At 36.5% G+C, this 16,500-nt stretch overlaps 1 protein-coding gene and 2 long non-coding RNA genes across 5 annotated transcripts in view; 2 read left to right on the forward strand and 1 right to left on the reverse strand.

Annotated features, from left to right (window-relative positions):
* Positions 1-16,500, forward strand: part of LOC121640163 (CD276 antigen homolog) — a 223,305-nt gene that overhangs the window by 9,732 nt on the left and 197,073 nt on the right. The gene's annotated exons all lie outside the window — the stretch shown is intronic.
* On the forward strand, positions 5,027-5,530 carry LOC121640212. 2 transcript variants are annotated; one of them, XR_006010398.1, is made up of 3 exons: positions 5,027-5,143; positions 5,220-5,381; positions 5,457-5,530. It is a non-coding gene; the product is annotated as an uncharacterized LOC121640212 (long non-coding RNA). The 2 variants fall into 2 exon arrangements; XR_006010397.1 differs by having other exon boundaries at positions 5,027-5,381.
* Positions 6,476-7,770, reverse strand: LOC121640229. The gene is made up of 3 exons (XR_006010414.1): positions 7,521-7,770; positions 6,955-7,107; positions 6,476-6,550 (listed from the first exon to the last, which is right to left on the reverse strand). It is a non-coding gene; the product is annotated as an uncharacterized LOC121640229 (long non-coding RNA).

The following is a 16,500-nucleotide window of genomic DNA, read 5'->3' on the forward strand; positions in this document are numbered from 1 at the left end:
GCAGCTGCTGCTGCTGCCAGAAGCCTCTTCTGATTGCTTTTGGACAGGAGAGGGGCCTGCGCAGCAGCACCCACTCCTCATTGAGAAGAATAAACTACTTTCATATACGTGTGTGTACGAACTGTGTGGTGAGAATCTCATTTTTTATTAGACATCTGATTTCATCAGATAATATGTACTGTATTTACATATAATGTACTGTACATGTTTGTACTGTTAGTATATTGTTTACAGTTGTGCACCACTCTACCAAGTTACTACTTACTTTACTGTAAGTTTGTTGTATATAAATGACTGAAATGCTTTTTTTGCATAATGCTGTGAGCAAATTACTGTAAGATGGCAAACATTGTATGACGTGAAAATGTGGAGAATAAATGTATTCTGTGTCATGTATTTAGTTATAATACTAACAAGAGAAATGTGTAACTTTACTATAGTTTTCAAATGGCTGCACATCTAGTGTGTAGTGCTGTCTTGGGCATTTTCAGCAAGTGTCTCTGAGATCTAAAATTTTGTAAATGAATTCACTTAAGAGATTAGACTGTCGTAATGTAAACATGACTAAGTTTTCATTTTGATGGCTTTGACAGTTTCATTGACATAAATACTTGATTTTGAGGAATGAACTATTTATTTTTAGCAAATGACACTTTTGCAGGTTGTGCACAAGGTTCTGCAGTTCGCACTAATTGTATTGAGAAACACATTAACTGCTGTGCAAATGTTAAATAAACAGTAAAACAAATAAATAATACTAATAATAAAGAAATAAAACCAATTTCTTCTATACGTAGCACAACATGTGTTACTGGACTTAGTACTTCATATATTACTTGCACAAATTTTAACAACTACTTTTGCTGTGTTGTTTTTTTAGTGTTTCAATGCCAAAGTTCCTTTTACACAATAAGATAATAAGCAATAAAAAACATTTTTGTCTGAATGTAAAGAACAATAAAAACAGTGTCTTCAATAAAAAGTTTACATAACCTGTTCTGCTGGATTTAGTTTCTTTTATATCAGACAGACAGACAGATGTTTATTGTCTGTCCCAAGTGGTGACAGAAATTCTTCTTTGACTGGTTCAAGGGTCCATGTTTAAATTATTTAAAATATATATATATATAAAAACAAACAAGACGTTCAAATTTCTGACACAACTAATATGAAACACTTTTACTTTGCAGTTTTGGAGTAATTCACTGTCAAAGTTCTTTACAGCTAGCTAAAAGAAGCATTGTTGTCTAACTTTAAAGTGGAATTAAATTAATTTCCTCCATAAGTAGTTTATAAAACCTACTGCTGTACTCAATACTTCATTGACTACTTGCACAAATACTATGAAGTACTTTTACTGTCAACTTTTGGAGTAATTCAATGTCAAAATCCTTACAGATAGCAAAAAGAAGCATTTTCATCTAATTCTAAAGTAAAACATTTCTTTAATAAACAGTCCACAAAACTTGTACTGCTAGACTTAATACTAATAATATATTATTATGAAACACTTCTAATGTGTAGTTTTCCAGTAATCCATTACCAAACTCCCTTACAGATTGTAATATTTTTCATTTTCATCTAATTTTGACTAATTTTGTAGTCGAATAAAATAGATTTCTTCCATAAGTCGTCCACGAAACTTGTTTTTATGGACTTATTCATTTATCAACTACTTGCACAAATAATATGAAACGCTTTGATTTTGTAGTTTTCCAGTTATTTAATGGTAAAGTTCCTTACGGATAGCGATAAGAGTCATTTTGTCTAAATCAAACATGTAACATTGAAATGTTTTTTATTTTTTCCTTTTAAATCATAGCATTATTAGCACATGTACCAGCACTAGTGTTTTATTATTTACCTGTTTACTTGGGTTTTGCAATAATCACACATACACACATTTTAAATGATAATTATCTATTTCAAACACAAATTTATTATTTACATGTTTGTTACAATTATAATCTATATGACATTAATACTAAAATAATACCCTAATATGAAGCTAACATCTGTATTTATAAATAATTAAATATGGACATGTTGAAAGATTTACTGTTACGTATGGACCTTGGAGTCTCTTGGAGACAGGAGATGGATTAAACAGACTTTATTTAAACACGGAAACCAGGAGGAATAGTCTCACGGTACTTTGGAGTAGACAGAATATCCTGGAACCATGGAGCCGGGAAGGGAGAGAGGACAAGTCCTTGTAGGTGCTTGTAGGAGCCATATGTCGGGTTATTTCTTTTCCCATATAATGTATGTGTGCACATGCGTGGTGACGTCACCGGTGATTGTGGGTGGCACTGTGGGTGTGTTATCTTCATTAATGGGTATGCTGACCTGTGTCGGGTTTTGGGGCCTGAAGCATGGAGGCAGGGTGAGCTTGGGGAGAATTTTTCTATTAACCGTCATCGTTATTTTCATCGTCACCGTCATTATTAACATAATTTAAATGCATTGTATGCAGGAAGTACACATTAGCTGAGGATTCACAGCGATTTTAGATTTTCTTACTAATAGGTCCCAATGTGTGAAGGTGAATTGCACGTTTTCTAATGTGCTCCCATCTTCCACGGGTTCTCCACAGGGTTGTTGTTTCTCTCCTCTTCTATACATTCTGTACGAGTGTCGCAGTAATAATAATAATAATAATAATACATTTTATTTGTTGGCGCCTTTCTAGACACTCAAGGTCACCTTACAGGATAAAACACAAGAGTAAAACAAATCAATAAATACATTCATAATGTTATTAATATATAACATTACTGCGACTATAGATACTATAGATATATTCTTAAGTTTGCTGACGACACAGCCATCGTTAGCCTTCTTGACGATGGTGAGACAGCACATGGGCAGATCGTGGATGATTTTGTGAGCTGGTGTGACAACTCCTCCCTAAATGTGTCCAAAACCAAAGATATGGTTATTAATTTTAGAAAGTCTCTGTAAAGCAGCTGCCATCGAGGAGGTAGACAGTTATAAATACTTTGGTCTGGTTCTTATAATAAATTATGTTTTGAGTCTCACACTGACTTAATAAAAAAGGTTTATAAGAGGTTATTATTTTTCAGAAAGATGAGGCCTTTTAATGTTTGCACTAAAATGTTGTCTCTTTTTTTTACAAAAGTGTAATTGAATCGGTTTTATCCTTTTGTATTATTGCTTGGTTCGGGAGCCTAAGTTTGGCAGATAAAAACCGCTTAGGTCGCTTAGTCAAAGCAAAGTTTCTGGATCCCAGCAGGAGGGTCTTTTGGCCATTTTTAACAAAAATGTGGTGAGAAAAGCTCATTCAATATTAAACTCCCCGAACCACCCTCCAGAACGAGTTTATTTTATTACCTTCTGGTCGTCGCTTCAAGGCCTCTTTTGGGAGGACAAAGACACTTTTAGTGTCATTTGTCTCTACTGCTGTTCATTTACTTAACAGTAATGGCCTAAAGTGACAGAGTTGTTCTCTCTATTTGTTTTTAGCTGTGATTTTATTTAACTTATTTTAAGCTCATTTATTGTTTTGAATTGTGTGAATCTCTTCTTTGACATATCCCTTTGATTCTAATTTTGTTTGCTGATGTTTTGATGTGATGTCTGTCCTATGTGTGTGCTTTGGCTACAAAATCAATTTCCCTTTGGGGACAATAAAGGAATTGAATTGAAGTGACTTACAGTGGTCAGGCAGTAGCATTAAGGGTCTTGCCTAAAGACCCAATCGGAAGGTATTAATATTCTGGGGGATTCAAAGCCTGGTCTCCCACATGGGAGACTGATGCTCTGCTAATTGTGCCAAGGACATAGCCTGTAAGTCGAGGTAAAACTACCATGAATGCGGGAACGAAACCCGAGATCGCGAGTTCGCGTACCGCATTCGGGAAGACCACAAATGAGTGAAAATGACCAGATGCTGCCAGAAAATAACACACATATATACACATATGTAAAAATGTATTCGTGTACACACTGGTCCACATACTTTGTAATATTTGTCCCTTTACCGTGGCTTTGTAGTGTTTCTAATGTTTGTTTATAATGTATTTAATAATTAATTTAAAAAGAATAGTAGTGCCACATTCTTGTGACATACATTTTTTTTATTTCTACAAACATGTACAGCAGTCCTATTACATTAGTGTTTTATATATATATTAATTTTGTACTTTCCTGTGCTGTTGTTGCCCAGCAACATCTTGAGTCTGAGAAACCACATTTCAGTTTTTTTCCATCACGTCACAGCTGCATTTAACACCACATCACACACCAGCACTGCGGTTGGCAAAGAAACACAAGAGGACATTATTAGTGAAAGTGAGAAAGAGAGAGAGCAAGAGATATTCAAGATATTCTGTCCTTATGATTGTGTGAGGAGTCAACACTGGACTGGTACCAGAGCTTAAAAAAGAGACAGGATGCAAGACGGATGCTGAATACGTTAGAGGAAACCATAATCTGCAAAAGGTTATGAAATATAACTTTTCATTACCACATATTCACACTGTTTTAGGTCAGAGGCCTGGTTCTCCTGGTTGGAAATAAGCACCAACACTCATTTTTGTTTCCTTGGTAACATGTCAGAATTAGTTTTTTAAAAACATATTCTACAGTCATTTAGCAGACGCTTTTATCTGAAGCAACTTACACAGTCATTCAAAAATGTTTATTAAAACCTTATTGTTTTAGTTTTCATCAAAAATTGAAGTATATTTAAAAACTTGAAGCATGCAGTGACGTTTAGACCTTTCCAAAATGATCTCTAGCTCTCCATAGAAAAGAATCCTTAAAAAATGTCCTGGATCCAGGTGGTGATCCGGATCAGCAGCCGAATTCACTTCTTATTCTATTTCTGAGCTTGTCTGAAAATTTCATCAAAATCCATTCGTAAGTTTCATTAAATAATAACTTAATAATAAATAATAATAAACTGAACTATGTTGCTAACAGACACATTGTCACGGTTCTGCAACATGTCCTTCTCTACCTGAGCTTTAGGTGGGGCTGTGCAGGTTTCAGTCATCCTGGGGCGGAGTCCGGTCTGCTCTTTCCTCCGCAGCTGCTTTCCATCAACCCTCATCAAGCCTCCCTTTATGAGGACTGCAGGAGCAACCAGACCTCGCCAGATTATCTCACTGTTCTTGTGGTAAATCAGGCCTCTACCAGTAATAATACTGTTCCTGTCTAGTATTCTTACCGTTGCTTTCTCACCTCTTCTCCAGCCTTGATACACTCCAGCATTCCAGTCATCCGACCTCCAGTCCTCCTCCTCCGATCGTCAGCTGCAAACCTTGCCACCTGCCTGCTCGCCCTTCCACCCTTCAGCTCAGGATCCAGCCGTGACAGCCTACCTCCTCCTTCATTCCAGTTTACATTTGGATACAGTAAGCCGCTCACCAGCTTGGCATCACAGGATTCTGTTGTTTAGAACTCCACTCACCATTTTCCTCTCCTCCCAGAGAACCTGAACCCCGGACACTCTCCAGCTCGGACCATCCAGATCCCTTGTGTGAAATAAACCTGTTCTGCCATTTACGATTATCTCGTCTGCTAATTGGGTCCTGCTTCCCTCCTTCCGACGGCTGAATCCAGCCGTGACAGACATTGTAATGAATTTTAAGTGTATTCTACTTAGAAACAAAAGTAGAAAAGCTGCCTTAAAATGTGAGTAAAATCAAATTTTAGATTAGCATGGTTTCCACTAATCAGGCAAGTTTTATGGGTTGGTTAACTAATGGTTATGTGTTCCATTAACTTGATGCTACCATTTACTTTGTTGGATTATCCCTCTGACAGAACAACTCATGATGTTATACTAAAGAAGAATTCAACGCTGTTACAACCCACAACTTCAATTTAAGATAACCTCATCTACATTCATACAGACAACACTGTAAACCCGGATAAGTTTAATCTACTTAAAAAAATCAAGGTAACTCGTTGCCTTAATTTTTTTAAGTAATGAAACATTAGTTGAATAAGTGCAGTGGACTATGTTCAATGTACTTGAGTGCCTATTGGAATGGAATTAAAGATTTAAGTTGAATGTAATAATAAAAGAGTTACAGTAACTGAAGTTACTTAGTTGAACCATCATCCACCACCCATTTGTTTAAGTTAGCTTGTTGAGTAAACATTACTCTATTACCAGTTAAACAAAACTGTATATTATAATTGACCAAACTTAACTTTTATAGTTTTTAAAAATCTTAATAAACTTTCAATCAGTAGAGAAAGGTAAATAAAATATTATTTTATTGATATCTTTTTTTCTAAAACAAAAGGAACAAAAACACATTCTTTACAATTTTCAATGGTGAAAAAGCATGCAAAGCTCAACCCTGCTGAACAATGGTTGATTAGCATTTACAAACAACATATTTGTCCATGGAGAAAAGGAAAAACTGTGAAAGCAGAGGATCATCAAAAATACAAATACACTCACACACACACACACACACACACACATATAAAGTTCCTCACAGGCCTTGAAAAAGACAGATGGATCATCTTCGAGAAAAACAGGAAGCACCATGAGGACAGGATCTGAAGCCTGGTGCAGTGAACAAGACAAGAGATCACACATTTAGAATAAGGTCTATATTTCACCCCAAACATTACTGTATGTGTGTACGCATAATATGAAGCAAAATTATTATGAACTGGAACCCTGGCACACACAAATGTTTACTGTAAAACATTATTCATACAGGTAGATGTGCAGGCTTCATTCAAAGATCAATAGCAAAACCTGGTAATGTAATGGGTGGTCAGTGATTACTATAAGAATTTAGTTTAGCCAATTCAACACAATTTCACATGATTCTCAAAGATAAAGATAGCATCTACACATAGCATAGATCACATTACCAGTATTTTTTTTTTTACAATTCATGTGATGTTTCAAGCTCAGTTGATTGATTTCTGTCATAAATATAGAAATGAAAATCAACTAACCTTTGTTTGTTGCATAATGTCAGTCAGCACCTGCCCTGTGAGACCTCTCTTTCCTTTAAGTATTTCTATGAGCCTGGGATTGTGATGGTCAAGGGCTTCGTAGAACTCCTGTCTCAGGCTCTTACCAACCCCTCTGATAAACTCAAGACACACCTAAAATATGTCAAAAGAAAACATGTTCATGTTCACATTAGCTGACCATGATGTGGTTTTTTTATGTATCAATCAGACTGCACTCCTACTCTTTGATATAATGTTGATGAGTACTATGGAGCCCTCTGGTGAAAATGGATAAAGATTCTTTAAAAACTTGTGACCATCTTACTATTTTTATCACTGTACAGATGCTCAAATATTGGTTTAGCCAAGAAACAGACAAGTTTGATTCATTTAATTTCATACCTGTACAATAAATTCCAATTTGTCCATATTTGTTGGCTAAAACAACAATAAACAGCCTACACAGAAGTGACAAGAAAAATTCTAGACCAAGCTTTTTTCAATCCAGTCGCCAGAGGGTCTCTGTAGAATATAGCCTACAATATGAAATAAATATATAGACCTACCTTGTTTTCACTGAAGAGAGCAGGCCCACGCTGATATCTGGATGATGGCAGGCTTGTCCTTCACAGCTCCATGTGTCTGCTCCCGCTAATGAAAGCTGAACTGAGCCAAAAAAAAAAAAAAGTTACTAACATTAGCAGCCAATATATTAAAGTTAGCTAAGAATGTGGTTGGCAAAGCTAGTTGCTTAACTACTTTGTTATTTTTTAAAGATTAAGCTCATTACTTCATCTATCACTTGTCATGCAACCAGTGCAGATTTTAACTTACCATTTTTTCACTGGGTCCTGCAACAAAGCTTTAAACGTGGGCTGAAGGACTTGCTTGCTTCAGTGCAGTTGAACTCTTTGTCTTCTGTCTTTCTGTCTCTCTCGTCTCTGCTCTGCCCACAACGTTCAGAGTTAATCGATGCCAGTCTGTTAAAACCGGTAATAACTGGATTTTTGGCGGGTGCAAAACTCAATGAAATTAAGTTGTTTAAGCTCACAGAAATAATTACAATAAGTTAGACCATTAAAAAAGTACAGTTTACTCAGAAGTATTCATTAATTTAACTAAATGAAATGTTTTAGTTATATAAACTCAGTTTTTGTTAGTAGAAGCTGCTGATTAGACTTAAAAACACAATAAAAATTAAAAAAGGACATGAAACAGCTCAGCTTACTGAGAATTAACAAGTAATGTTCCCATATTAGGATATTTTAAGTAATATGAACTTGATATGTTTAAGCCGAATCAAAATCTGGGTTTACAGTGAAGACACAGTCTGGACTTAATGGGAAACTGTGTCCCCATCTGGTTGAGTAAATAAATATTTATACAAACCCCTGCCACTATCAGTCACTTGTTTGAACACAATTTCCCATTAAATTCAATGACAGAGTATTTCCATGTGTTTGGCCGGTAGTGTATATAGAGTAGATACAAAGTGGAGACTGTGGTGGATTTGTTTTACTGTCCTTCTCACTAATATCTAATCTTTTGCAGTGCTGTATAAAAGTAAGGGATCCTAATGTCGTCTCTCATTTTAAGTCAGTATTTAAGGACATGTAAGAAGATAAAATTTCAACATGTTGATGAATCAACATTTAAGCTGTATGTGTGTGAGGAACACAGTAAGGAAGTCATGGTGACTATTTACACTGTAGACCAGCGGTCCCCAACCCCCGGGCCACCGGTCCGTGGGTCATTTGGTACCGGGCCGCACAGAAAGAATAAATAGCTTACATTACTTCCGTTTTATTTATTTCGGAATCTGAAAGATGTTTTATTTTGAAAAATTGTCCAATTCTCCATTACATCCGTCGACGTGACTCTTGACGCAGGCCAAGGCGCTTCTCGGTCACGTGATATGTTACCGCTAAAATTAAACCCAGGAGCTAGCAAAATATCCTGAGATCGCCACAACAGCACTGAAAACACTGTTGCCATTTCCGACATCCTACCTGTGTGAGGCGGGGTTTTCTGCGGTGACGGCGACCAAAACAAAATTACGAAGTAGACTGGACATAAGCCACACACTTCGGGTGTCACTGTCTCCTATCACCCCTAGATGGGACCACCTGACTGCAGACAAACAAGCTCAGGGCTCCCACTGATTCAGCACTGTGGTGAGTCGGATTTGTCATGCACTTTGTATTTGCGGTGTATCTTATTTTGAAGGGACGTTTAAACGTTACCATAGCGACCAGAGAGCGTTGCGGGCAGAGAGGACGTTGCTCATGTCTTGATTCGCGTTTATTGTTATATTTAGAAAATACCACAGTTTTCATGCAGGTCATATCATATTATTTTGTTGTATTTATCCGCCACACTTTAAAGGCCGGTCCCTGAAAATATTGTCTGACATTTAACCGGTCCGTGAGGTAAGAAAGGTTGGGGACCGCTGCTGTAGACCATCTTTTTTATAACCTGATGCTGCAGAGCTTCATCACTGTAAGGCCCCATTACAACAAAATAAGCTTTAACATTCTGCTTGTGGGGTTGATGTTTTCCTTTAGCTGAATTAAAATGAGAGCCACTTTTTCAGTACCAGTCCATCCACAGATCTACTTCCAACAACTGATGAAGAGCTTCACTGATAATCCTGCATTTAATGGAAAATACCACCCAAACAAACGTTATAACGTTCTAGCATGTTAATCTTTTTAACTTGTCTTTCAAAATGTTTTACAATAATTATTTTCTCAGAACACATTGGAAACAAAGAGGTCTTCATATTCAGTCCTTGTTTGCTCAGATCTTTACATTATTCTTGTAATAAGGTTGTAATCTGTCTGCATTTATCTACTGAACCACCTCTAAAACTATTGAAAGGTTATGCTATGAGACCCACCGTACACTCTGAGGACCAATCGCAGCATAAACTGTCTCTTTGGATTTCAGTGGGTGTGATCCTGGAGGTCCCTGCACTTCCTGTGACAGAGGGGGATAATGTGGCACTCCGCTGCTCCACTGGAGAAGGCAATTACAAGCCGTCTTCATCACATTTCACAGCATTTCACATTTATTGGGGAGCAGCCTGATGGAAACATGAACCTGTCAGCGGCGTCAACATCCGAAGGTTTCTATGAGTGTGAACATCCCACAAAAGGAAGGTCAGCACGGAGCTGGCTGGCTGTGAGAGGTGATTACTTACTTCTAATGCAGCAAAAATCTTTTCCTGGTCTTTGCAGGACCCACTGCTGTCCTGATGGCAGAGTGGTCGCCTCCCTCCCTTCCTACACCTACACACAAACAGGTCTAAACAAATGTTGAGGAGGAAATAAGTATCTGTATCAAAGCTTGACTGTAATTCAGTAAATAAATAGAAACAAAAAATGAACTGAGGAAAAGATTTTTATTTAAAAAGAAATCCTATTTTTTAGAGACGATTCACAGCTTAGAAAACTGTCTGACTTTACACACTGCTGATGAAGCATAATAATACACAATAACAATAATGGATTATATTTATATTTTGCTTTATTACTGACGGCTCCCAAAACGTTTTACATTGGATCCATTATTCATCCACTCCTCATTGACACCTGGTGATGGTAAGCTACATGTGTACCAGCAGCCTCACCAACCACCACCAAAACATTCATACACCAGTAACACCGACACTGGAAACAAGGAGAGTGAAATGTCTTGCTCATGGACACAAAAACAGATTACTGGGATTTGAACAGCTAATTTCCAGTCACTGGACAACCTGCTGTACCAGCTGAGCCACTGCAACCACATAACAATGTTAAAAAAAATACATCTGGATTACATTTCATCCCCATGACCTGCACAGCAAGCCTGATATCTTGTTTATCTATTTATTTATTCTACTTTTTCCTTCTTACTGTCAATAACACTAACATATAAAATTAGTTCAAAACTACTGAGTTAATATAAAAAAAGTGGAGACCAAGCTGTGTTTTATGAAGCTGCCGTTTTTATCCTTTCAATGTAAAATCATAAGAAAAAGCTGTTGTTGAGGCAGTGTTTCCTTCACAGTAACGTATTTCTGTGCATGTAAAAATAAGACAGTCTGACATGTTCATAGAACCCTTAATAAAAACAGCTCAGTCTTTCTCCACTGGATTCACAAACTGATGCTTTGATCTCAGTTTTTGTCAAAGTTAAACTTTAAATAGTGTATTTCCATCTCATTTTCTAATACATCTTATTAACTTGAATAATTACTGTAAACCAAACCAAATAAAAACTTTTTGTCCAATGTTAACATGTGGTTTTACTATCCTGAACCTTATCAAGCATCAGGTCTAAGTTAAAGTTAAACTAGAAAACATAACAGTAGAAACCAGTAGCCATCCTGGAGTGTTTTTAAACTCACACCTCATGATTGTAGGACGTGTGTGAGCTGCTTTATGAAGAAGCTGCTGTATGTTCACATGAGAAAGACATCAGAGACTTTGGTCTTGTCATCTAATACAGCTGCTTCTGGTATGGAGGACACTGTTCTTCAGGCTGGCTGATAACACACTAGAAACATTAAATCAAGATTATTTTTACATGGATCTCAGTGATAAACACGAGATGTTTTTAGTCTTTTTTTTAGTAGAAATCCATCTACACAACCGGCTGAGTATCTCTTAGTTTACTCCAGTCCACTAGTTTATGATAATAAACCTTTAAACTGGCTAATAAATAATAACTAGCAGACTGAGGAGGTAAACAGAACAGAAATGTAAGAGAGGAATATCAGCTACTGTAGATGTTGTCTAACAAGATGGAACTACCTCAGTAACATGAAAGTGTTTTAGATTTAGTAAATATTATTATTAATACAATGTTCAGACTTTGTGTTTTTGTTAATGTCAAAATGGGAAACACAAATGGTTTATTCACTGAAAGTCCCTACACAGAAAGCATGAAAATGTGGATTAAGAAGTGACAAGTAATGAAAAAAACCCAACTTTTTTCCACTAAGTGGCTGAGTAATGGATCACATGGATGTTTAAACGTTGTCTTAGTTCGGGTCATTTAAAGGCTCCTCTCACTGGTTCTTGTCCTGCTGCCCGTCTTGTCCATCTTATGTACCTAAAACACAAAACAAAAGAAGTTATTTTCAGTGATCATTGCTTTTTTCTTTCATGTGCTTTGGTTAAAAAAAAAAGTTTAATTAATTAACAGCTTTACTTCTTGAAGGATCCACTATGATTTCATAGCAAAGAAGAAGAAGCAGCGTTTAAAACATCAGCTGTTCTGTTGGTTCTGTGTAACAAAGCATCCAGCCAGTAAGTTGCTCCTTATGACTCAATGACTCACTGATCTGATCTGAGATTCTGGTTTCCAAAGAGCATTTCTTCCATCAGGAGGATTTTTAATCAGATCCACCTTATTATAAGTAAAACAAATAATGAAATTAAATCCTTCTTTTCCTTGTTTTTCTCACTTTTTCTGTTAGTGATAAATGAAACAGAAACAGCTGAGTTATTACCACGACCTTCTGTTGGCAACATCTCAATCTCTTCATGTGGTTCTGGGTCAGCCTGTGGATCAGCTTGCAGTCTGTTTTGTCCAGTACATGAACCTAAAGAACACACACAGAATAATTCATTTCTTAGTTTATCAACAATGTTAACATTAGTTAACCCTTTAAAAATGATATGATAAAGCATTAAAGGGTTAAACTCTGTTTTCATTGTAATTATCTGTTATCTGTATTCCCATTAGATTTTCAGGCTTTGTTTTTGAAAGGGGGACCTTCGTTTGGTTCTCTGGAAGTCACAGCCGAAATCAACAAACTAAAAAAATAGTCTGGTGAGTTAAAAGTACTTTGTTTAATTAAGCTGTGAAGCTGGTTTGGAGACAGAGGGTTTGTTTGGGCTTGTGAGAGTCTGGACCGCGTAGGCGTACACAGTGTTAGCAGCAGGTTACAGGCCTGCAGCTGGTAATCCCTCTGTGTCCGCAGAGGTCCCCCGGTGGAAAAGACCACCGGGTAAGAGTGGCAGAGTAAACTTATTACTCAGAGTCCGTGAAGATGTTCATGACTGTAAGGTGACCCCCCCCCCCCCCCCCCCCCCCCCATTTTATGGTAAAAATGGGCAACGTAGACTCTAAGCAACAGCTCCTCTGTCACAGGAGAATTACTTGATTTTATAAATTATTTTATTTTATGAGTTTCATGAGTAACAAATATGGTAAGAATTCAATAGAATTTTGTTCTGAATGGATTTCAGTAGGTGTGTTCATGCTGAAGGAACTCTGAGTCCGAAGGAAAAAAGAAAAACAAAACAAAGAGGAAGCTGAACTGAGATCTAAAAATACCATAAAGGTTTCTGACGGGAAAAACATAGAGAAACACTGAGCCTGTAGCAGACAGTGTGTGACCGCAGGCAGAAAAAAAAAAAACTACTAAATAACCCGATGGTTTTGTTTTAAGTACATTATCCAAGTTCAGTCATTTATTTAAATTCATGGCGACCACTCTCAATTACTTGCAAGTAATTCTGTATTCAGTACTTCTCCTGTAATAAACTATTTATACTTTTACTCATTCCAGACTCTTGGTAATTTTTCTACAACAAGTGTGTCCAAACTTAATGTTTATATTTTCTGTAGTTGAGAAATTAAACAGTTATTACCATCTTGGTTTGGTACCGGGTCAGACCTGCGTCGTCTCCCTACAGTAAACAACAAACACAAAGACATTATTTCTCTGTTCATCACATAATTTGACAATCTTGGTTTTCTGTGTTTGCATCTTTTGTCCACGTGTGAACTCAGTTTTGTGAAAGTGGAAAGAAACTTTACAGAAAACAGCTTCCATGGTAAAGATTTTCAGATAATCCATCTGTCAGTGAAGGCGTCTCAGTACCAGTCTGCCAGGCTGCTGACAAAATCCTCCATGTTTTCTCATGTGACTCCAGTCTTGATGCAGCTGCACTGGCTTCTGGTTTATTTCAGAGCAGTTTAAGATTCTTTTACTGACTTGGAGAGCTCTTCACGGACAAACACCAGGTTATATCAGAGAGCTTCTGAAACCATGTCTCCCTGCCAGGTCCCTGAGGTCCTGTGACCAGGGTCTGCTGATGGTGCTCCATATTAAGCTGGAGACTAAAGGAGACGGAGTTTTCTGTTCAGTGGCCCCCAGACTCTGGAAGTCTCTTCCTGTGGACTCTGTTGCCTTTAAAAACCAGTTAAAAACATCTTTTTAAATCTGATTTGTCTTTTGCATCGTTGTCACTAGACACAGAAACACATCTGACTCCTTTAGTTTCTGTGGACATGCATTTTTTATAGATAATACCAGATGCTGTGATTTCTAGGGGAAAACCTCAGATTTGAAAAATCCTCATGTCCATGTGGACATAAGGTTGACATAAGTACAACTCTGCCTTAACTTTATCACTTCTACGTCTTGAAAAGATGAGACTTGAGCAGCAGATGCTGAGGTTGATCTGATACTCGGTTCATACGTGTTTTACTGAGATAATGTCAATAATAATACTTTCTATTCGGTACACATGACATGATTGTTGTCATCGTTGCAAAGTCGTCTCACTGACTGAGGACAATAAACAATCAGCTGGTGTGTACCAGATAGAAGAACAACACGGACAGCTGATGATGTGATTTATGATCACTGTGTTTATGATGAGAACCTCATTTTTATGCTATAAATGATGTGACATGTGACACAGAGAAGATTCCTCCAGCCTGTTTACCAGGAATGATGAACTGCTTCCCTGATCCATCAGTTTCCTGGTAAAACCCAGAAAGACACTTTGTTTGACTTGAGACTCGTTCATGAAGACTTTACTTGGTCATAACGAATCATTTTCTCCACAGAATAAAAAGGGAATCAAACATGTCTCAGATGAGTCTGACAGACAGAATAAGAAGAACTTCCTGTCTGCAGCGTGAAGTCGCAGCAGATCACCAAGTTATTTATGTTAAAACCTGAGATCAGCTGTTTGATGTGTAGATTTCTATCCTCTTCTTACCTGAACTGGTCTTATCTCTGATATTTAAAGAGATTTTATTTTAACACAGTCATGCATCATGTCCTCTACGTGTTGTTTCGATTCCTTTCATACACTGAATAATATTAAATGGATGGAAAATAAAGAAACGTGAGACAGAGAAGTTTCATCCTAGTGAGCGTCATCCGTTATCTCCTGTGTTAAACCGCGGCTGATGAAGAAGGCTGGGTTGGACAGTCAGCTGCAAACGTTTCTTTTTATTCTTTTATATGTTGCTGCTCGTTTTCACAAAGGTGACATTATTGGTCTGAATCGATCAATTCATCAATCATAGAAGGTTCCTTCTCTGTGTCAACAAGCCGTCACTCTCACAGTCGTGGGTCAGATTATTGATTGATTAGTGATTAGATCTTTGAATTTGTGTCCGAGTGTGAAAACAAAGTTTTGTGTTCTGTGATTATTTTACATTTTACTAAATGAAAACTATCAGATTTTTCCAGTTAAACATTCGTCATTAATACAAGATTAATTTTATGTTTCTGACTCTTTTCTTTAACGATGACTCAAAAATACAGATGAACTGATGTATAAATACGTGTCACTTGTTTTATTTAGCATGGGTTCAATTTAATACTTGTTTTGTTTGTTTGGTTTTTCTGCTACTACAACAAATCTTACTATTATCACTTCTTGTTAAAAGACTCTTGTGTTGAACTGATCTATTAAAACTTAATCTATAGAAACTAATGAACACATTTAATTCTGTTTAGCTTCATCTGAAAGTGTAGAAGGAAAGAATCTGCTGGAAATGAAAAGAGGAGAAATTTATGACTTACGTAAATAAACTAAACCAGCAATGAGAACAAGAACAACAGCAGCAACAAGAAGACCAATGACAAGATCTGCAAAACAGAGAAAAAATATTAGAAAACAACAAGTAAAAAAATACCTTAATTTTAAATTGATAATGTTAATAAAACAACAATAATATACAAATCAAACTTTAACTCAGAGTAATTATAATCTAATCAATAATATAACTGGAAGTTATTTTAACTTTTAACTCACTAAACTTGATTCCTGCTGGTGGAGAGAAAATATATTAAACTGTAAATATTATACTTTTTATTTTTCTGTTAACAGTTGTGAGACATTATTTACCTTTCTGATCAGTCGATTCAGATGAAGGTGGAGCCTGAGTTGAATTTATATTATTGAGTCCTGGTTAAAGATAAGGACGATTTATGGAAAGAATTAAAGACAAAAATTTCAATCCCCCAAAACATAAAACAAAGTCAGAACTTAAACAAAGACACAACCAGAAATAAAAACATAACAGGGGAAAGTTAACAGACCGATTTGTTGTTGGTCTGTGCACGTTAGTTAAAAATAATTTTGTTTTTATTGTCATCTTGTTCAATCGTACTAAACCTGCTGAGATTAACATAAGTTAGAAGAAATCAGGATGAACTTTGAAGTAAATATCAAACGTCAAGATTTTTTTTTTCTTTTTCATTTTAATTTTTGCCATTTTCAAATAAAAATCTGACCGTTTCTT

The sequence above is a fragment of the Melanotaenia boesemani genome, chromosome 5 (assembly GCF_017639745.1).
Source record: "Melanotaenia boesemani isolate fMelBoe1 chromosome 5, fMelBoe1.pri, whole genome shotgun sequence".
In the NCBI taxonomy this organism is placed as follows: domain Eukaryota; kingdom Metazoa; phylum Chordata; class Actinopteri; order Atheriniformes; family Melanotaeniidae; genus Melanotaenia; species Melanotaenia boesemani.